At 39.1% G+C, this 7177-nt stretch overlaps 1 pseudogene; it reads left to right on the forward strand.

Moving 5' to 3' along the window:
* The first annotated feature begins 1670 nt into the window (after positions 1–1670).
* Positions 1671–2105, forward strand: LOC143683338 (stress-associated endoplasmic reticulum protein 1 pseudogene; annotated as a pseudogene).
* Positions 2106–7177: the final 5072 nt, after the last annotated feature.

A 7177-nucleotide genomic window follows, 5' to 3' on the forward strand; every position in this document is an offset into this window, starting at 1 on the left:
CCCTTGCTCAGCCCCGTGGAAATAGCTATGGCTGAGGTAACATGACCTGGAATCTGGGAGTGGCTGGTTGGTGTCAGAACTGGTAGAGGGAACTTCTTTCTCTTAAAGTGGGGCAGGGGATTGAAGTCAGTCTGGGAGATCTGTGATGCATTAGTGTGGAAGCTGGCCTCAGTTTCAGCTCTCTGGACAGCAGTATGTCCAGTCTCCCACCAACATCCACCAGGATGTAATGAGTTAGTGCACTGTTTTTGGTTTTCAATTTTTTCTTTTTCCTTCTTTGTATGGGTATGTACCAGTCTGGTAAATCCCTGAGGACACAGCAGAGATTCTGGCCTTAGTTTGCAATGGCATCTGGCCTAACATAAGCATCTAGCAAGGCTTAAAGGTCCAATGCATTTTTTCATGGGTTGGGTTTCTTCTTTTTCTTTCTTGTATTGTTTAGTCTGGCAGATCCATGAGGGGCCAGCACAGATGTAGCCTTGATTTCGCTCCAAACTGCTGTTTTCTGGCCTCACAGCAATATGTACTAGGACATAAAGAACCAATGTACCTATTTTTTTTTCTAGTTCCTGGTCTTTTTATTTCTCTGTTTCATATTTTTGGGTCTGGTGGCTCCTTGATAGGTAACAGAGAAACTGGCCTAGATTTTAGCCTCAATAGCAACAGCTTCTGGTTTTCCACTGGCACTTAACAAGAGACATAGAGAGGCAGTGAACTTCAGTTTTCTTTTCCATATTTTGTAGATTTTTGTCTGTTACTGTTTTTCTTTTCCTTTCTCTTTCCTCCTTTTTCTCCCATTTTTCTTTCTTTTATTTTTCTTCTTGTGCTTAATCTGGCAGACTGAAGAGTGGGAGAGTAAGATTTCCAGTTCTCAACAAAAATTACAAAACATATAAGAAGACAGGTAAGTATGATCCTGTCATAGGGAAACAAGAATTCATTGAAAAATATCTTGGAGAAAGTGGAGTCTCTGGGATTAGTAGTCAAAAATCTTGGAACAACTCTCATAAATAGGCTCAACAAACTAAAGAAAAATGTGGACAAAGAAAAAAGAAGTCAGGAAAAAAATACATGAACAAAATGAGAATTTCAACAATAAAAATGAAATTATAAAGAAAAATGTAACAGAAATTCTGGATGCCAAAAGTACAATAACTGAAGTGAAAAATTCAATGGAGGGGTTTAAGAGGACATTAGAGGAGGCAGAAGAGAGAATCAAGGAATGAGAAGACAAGAGAGTTGGTAATGTCCAGATTGAGGAGCCAAAAGAAAAAAGAATGAAAAAAAAAAAAAAAGAACAGAGCTTGAGGAAATTATGAGACATCATCAAGTGTACCAATATATACACCATAAGAGTATCAAAAGGACAAGAAAGAGACCAAGGACAAGAAAAAAATATTTGAGGAAAAAAATGGCAGAAAACAATCCAAATCTGATGAAAGATATGAATATACAAAATCCAAGATACTTGATGAATGCCAAGCAGGATGAATCCAAATAGATCTACACTGAGAAACGTTATTATGAAACTGTCCAATGGCAAGGATAAAGCTAAAATATTAAGACAGCAAGAGGAACCCAAAGTAGTTTGAAATTGTAAGCTGCACCATCCAATTGCATGCGCATCTTTCCTCTTTAGTTCCACACTCTCAGCAGCTGCCCAAGCAGCAATGGCATTGGTAACAGCCTTCTCTCTTACCCCTATGCACCACTCTGCTCAGCCAGGTGGTCTGACAGTGGCAGTCATTGTGCACTATGCCCAGGCCCAGCAACTGGGGTTTATACCCCACTTGAAAACCTCCCCACTCTGGCAACATGGGCCTTCACATGCCTCACTTCACTATGGCCTGAGGGAAAGAGAGCACGTGAGTCCAAGGGGTGGCCAAGGCTAGTGATTGTGTGTGAAGATTGTAGCCAAGTAGTCGATCCATATGACCAATGAGAAGCACAGCATGGACACTCAGAGTGGCAATGTCTCCAAGACCTCGAGAAATGCCCTCAAAGAGAATGCATCTGTAGGACCCTGGTTATTGGCTGTCTTCATTTTTGTCATTTGTGGCTCTGAAATTATCCATAGTATTCAAAGTATTAGGATGGGCATGTGAAGTGACTGACTTTAAGATGCTTCCATTCTCCTGTGAATTTTAGCTTGAACTCATTCCTGATGTTTGATACCCTGGATAAACACAATTCAGAAAAGCATCCTAGCACAAAATGACTTTTCATACCAACCCAAGGTTTCTTCACCAGTCATTCTGAGTTTTCTAGATCACACCCTACTGCTTCGCAAAAATACTGCATGAATAAAGTAATAAAATTTGATTGTTAAACTTCAGTAGTGGGCCTTATCATTCAGTCAGTAGAGAGTAAGTTTTCCTATGTGAGTGTTTGAAACAGTGTATAGTATGGATAATTATATCAAATTCTGTGTAGTCAGGGTCTAGATTTTGTTGACCCTAATGTGGTAATGCAATTAGTTTAATTTAAAATTGGAATCTATGGTTTTTATATTGCTGGACACTTTATTACTATCTTTTGAGTTGAAAGCACATTCCCATATAAGGTCAAGTAACTGCCCTGTAATGAGGTGTTTATAAAAGGAACTGCCACATTGCATAGTTTTGTCACAATTTTAAGCACCTGAAAATTTAAAAAGCTTCTAAATGCCTAATATGAAGAGAGATGCTTACAGCCACAGCATCTGTTTTAACAATAGTCCTTATATTTCACTACCTTGGATTTTGCATGAGTGACTATACTAACCTAAGATGCCATTACAAACAAACAACAAAAACCCTTGATTGAATATTTTGTAACACAGTCTTTACCTTTTCACTAAAAGCTACCATAGAGACAAGTCAGGGAAAATTGTGACTGTCAGCATTGATTTCACCAGAATTGTTTTAATTTGTCAAGGGTGTTTACTATGTTAATCAAAATTTAAGTGAAAAATACCACTAAAAATGGATACCTCCTTGGAGAATGATGACAAAAGCAGGAGAGACACAAGAACTAAAGAGTACATCAGCCAGCTACCTTTGGAGATGAAGGAGAATGTCCCTGGGAGAGCTTCATGAAGCAAGAGACCTGGAGAAGAAGCTAGAAGATGTCACTATGTTCACCATGTGTCTTTCCAGTTGAGAGAGAAACCCTGAACTTCATCAGTCTTTCTTGAGTGAAGGTAACCTCTTGTTGGTGCCTTTATTTAGACATTTTTATAGACTTGCTTTAATTAGGACATTTTCTCAGCCTTAGAACTGTAAAATAGAAACTTATTAAATTGTCCCTTTTAAAAACGATCCAATTTCTGGTATATTGCATTCCAGCAGCTAGCAAACTAGAACAGATTTTGGTACCAGAGAAGTGGGGTGCTGCTGAGGTTTGCAAATACCAAACATGTTGAAATGGCTTTTTAAATGGATTAGGGGAAGGTTTTTGGAGAAATTTTCAGGAGCTTGATAGAGAAGGCCTAGAATGCTTTGAAGAGACTGTTGGTAGAAATGTGGACTCTAATGATACCTCTGGTGAGGCTCTAAGAAATGAGGCACATATTGTTGCAAACTGGAAGGAAGGTGACCTTGTTTTTAAATGGCAGATAATTTGGCACAATGACTAGTGGCTTTTGCTTGAAGGCAGATTTTAAAAGCCATGAACTTGGATATTTAGCAGAAGATATTTCCAAATTAGATGTGGAAGGTGCAGCCTGGTTTTTCCACACAGCTTATAGTGAAATGCGACAGGAAAGAGATAAGTTGAAAACTGAACTCTTGGGTACAAACCAAAAATTGATGTTCTGGAAAATTTTGGGTTTCCAGGAAGGGAGACCAAAGAGAACAGTGCCCCACATGAGAATTTAACTGAATGTCGAACCAGTCAGCCATTTCAGAAAAAGCAGGATTGGAAATGGAGTACCCAAGAAGGATTTGTGGAAACTCCTGCTGTCTGATGGACATGATCCAAGCTTGTTACATAGAAAACCAACAAGAGTGCTGTGGAATTGTATAAACAAACCCACAGACAGTCTGGACTGAGAGGGACGGAGAAGGGTTACATTGGAGGAAAAATAGTTTCAGAGGCAGAACCGTGGAGGCTGGGATCTGAAGTCAAGAAGCCTCGGGCCAGGAGAGCAGACCCACCAAGAATGTGGAGAGGGTGAGTTTGTCCCAAAGGCAGAGGATGGGCATTCCATATCATTGCAGAGGAACAGTCAGTGCCTCAGGCCTTGGAAAGGGTGGAGCACTTTCCCTGGGGATTGGGGAGATCCTGCCTCCCACCACATGGAGGAGTTGAGCATGTATTCTGGAGATGGCAGAGAGCCCAGGTGCAGCTCCCAATGCTTGGAGTAGGTGCAGCTGAGAAAAAGGTGGTCTCCCCAATGGTCTCTCTTCCTCCTTTGTATGTTGGCAGCAAATAATTTGTCTGAAGTTTCACAAATCTAGAGCCAGAGGAGAATTTTTCTTTAGAACAGGCCATGCCTGTAACAGACACTGATGAGACTTTTTACTGGTTTTAACCCTGTATAATATTTATATTGTTACTGAAATGGTTTAAAGTTGAGGTGAAATGAAGGTATTTTGTAAATGGGGAAAAAATTTCTTTTTTAGAGTTCAGAGGGTGGAATATGCTGGTTTGAAAGGAATTATGCACCTTAGAAAAGCCATGTTTTAATCCTACTCATTGGCAGTTCCTCAGTGAGGAAACAGTGTTATTATATTACCCCAAAATTCCACTTTTAGGTGTATACATGTCTTAGTTTTTCAGGCTACTACGATAAATACACAATAGATTGGCTTAAAGAATGGCAATTTGTTGGATCGTGGTTTTGAGGCTACAGAAAGTGCCTGTAAGTGAAGATAAAGATTTTGACAATGCTTGTTTTCTCCCCACAACCTGTAGTCTTCTGGTGCTGGTTTCTGGGAATGCTTGGGGTTTCTTGACTTTCCCATCACATGGCAGTGTCCTCTTCTTTCTTCTCTGAGTTCCCGCTGACTTGTTGGTCTGGCTTCTCCTTGTTCCTCCAGTAATTCACTCTCATTTAAGATCTTTCCATTGGACCACACTTTATCCAAAAATATTTTCATGAGGTCCCATTTATAATTTTCACACCTACAGGGATGTGATTAAGATTAAGTACATGTCTAAATTGGAGTACATAATTCAACCCACCATAATACGAAAGAGAAATGAAAACATGTCCACGCAAAAACTGGTACATAAATGTTCTTAGTGGTACTATTTACAATAGCTAAGCTGTGAAAACAACCTGAATTCATGGATGAACAAGATGTGGTTTACCCATACAATGGAATATTATCTGGCCATAGAAAAAAATAAAGTACTGCTACATGCTAAACATGGAGGAGCATTAGAAGCATTATACGAATAGAAAGAAGCAAGACAGATATTTTGTATGAAGCATACAAAATAGGCAAATCCATAAAGACAAAAGGATACTTAGAGGTTGGTTGCTGAGTGCTGGAAAGAAGGGGAGGGGGACACAGAAAATGGAGGGAGAGGGAAGTGAGTGCTAATAGGTCTGGAGTTTCTTTAGGGGGCAATGAAAATATTCTGAAATTAGATATTGTTGATAGTTACACAACTGTGAATATAATAGAAAAATATTTTTTAAAAGGGTAAATTTTTTGGTATGTAACTTTTATCTCAATTAAAAAAAATGTTTAGCCATGAGTGCATTTACACACATATGTACTTCCTCAGACAAGTTTCACTCAATTCTGGTCCTGCATAGATTTGCACTACTCTTTTTATCAGATAGTCTCTTAATCAGAAATTCAGTATGTGGCAATAAGCCCTTTCTTTTATTTTTTGGTTAAGGGTTTCAGGAAATAATATGTCAGAAAAAAATCCAAAATTCTTAATATAAAAGTTCTAGGATAAATACCATTTTAAAAAATGTTACTGGGTCAAAGAACACAAGTGTTCCCAGGAGGTAAATGAGGTTACATCACTGCAGCCTAATGTGAGAGAATCCTTCAGCATTTGCTGACATTTACCAAGGACAAAGCTCTGCATACAAGCGCTGCCAAGGATACAATAATATAAAGAGCTAGAGTCCTTCCATCATATTCATTCATTCAAAAAATAATTATTGAACACCTATACATGGGAGGCATAGCTTCTATGGGAAACAGCAGTATAGAAAACAAAAACATTTATCTTATGAAGTTTAGTCCTAACTTGGGAAGATACAGAATAAACAAAAAATATAATGAAAACATGTCCTACAGGGTAATTATAAGAATTGTAAGTGTGTGCAGAAGGGCTAGTTTATATTGTCATTGAAGGGTCAGTGTGTAGGCTCATTGGGAAGGTAGATATTTGCAAGAAGACTTGAAGAAAATCAGGGAGTTTTCCAAGTAGATATCTCAGGGAAGAGAATTTGAGGTAGAGGAAACAGCTAATGCAAGGGTGGAAGCTGGACTGGGGTTCTCAAGAAGCTGCCCAGAGGCCACTGTGGCTGAAGCAGAGTGACTTTTGAAGAGTGGAGAGAGCAGGATAAGGAAAGGAAATCAGAGAGGCAAGGGGTGAGTGGCGGGACAACAGAGCGAGGGCTATGGAGGCCAAAGGACTTTTGTGCTGCTTGAAGCAGAGGTGGCATGGTTGGATGCAAGTTTTAAAAGGAGTAATGTCTTCTATAGAGAATCCCCTGTGGATGAACAAAGATGGAAGCGTTAGGAGGTTCTTGTAGTAGTGTAGGCAGGAGGTTATGGATGCTTACTCCTTTAGTCACTCAGACTCTCATCCTGAAGGATGCTGATCAAGACCAAAGCTATGAGGGGAACAGCCACAGACTGGGGCTCTTTCTGGAATCCTGTTGCCTCTCTTGTTGAGAATTAATGTGGTTTGTCCTCTTTCTCTGTTTACTCTCTCCCCTAAGTAATTAGAAGAGATCTTCGATTTTCACCTGAGATATAAAGACACAGTTTTTTTTTTTTTAAAGACATTCTTTTTAGAATAAGAATAATTTAATGCTCTTCTTTCAGGGTCATAACTGGTGGTCTCTAGCTCCAGTAGCATTCTCTGAAAAAGAGGGTTTAATTTTCTTTGCCTTTTATTGTGCCATTATTCAAGGAAAAAATATGTGGGAGAAGTTGGAGATTTGGGAAAACATTAACATCCTTTTTGTATGTTTTCCTTAAGCAAAGAGCAAAAATCT

Source organism: Tamandua tetradactyla, chromosome 5, assembly GCF_023851605.1.
Source record: "Tamandua tetradactyla isolate mTamTet1 chromosome 5, mTamTet1.pri, whole genome shotgun sequence".
NCBI classification, from domain to species: Eukaryota; Metazoa; Chordata; class Mammalia; order Pilosa; family Myrmecophagidae; genus Tamandua; species Tamandua tetradactyla.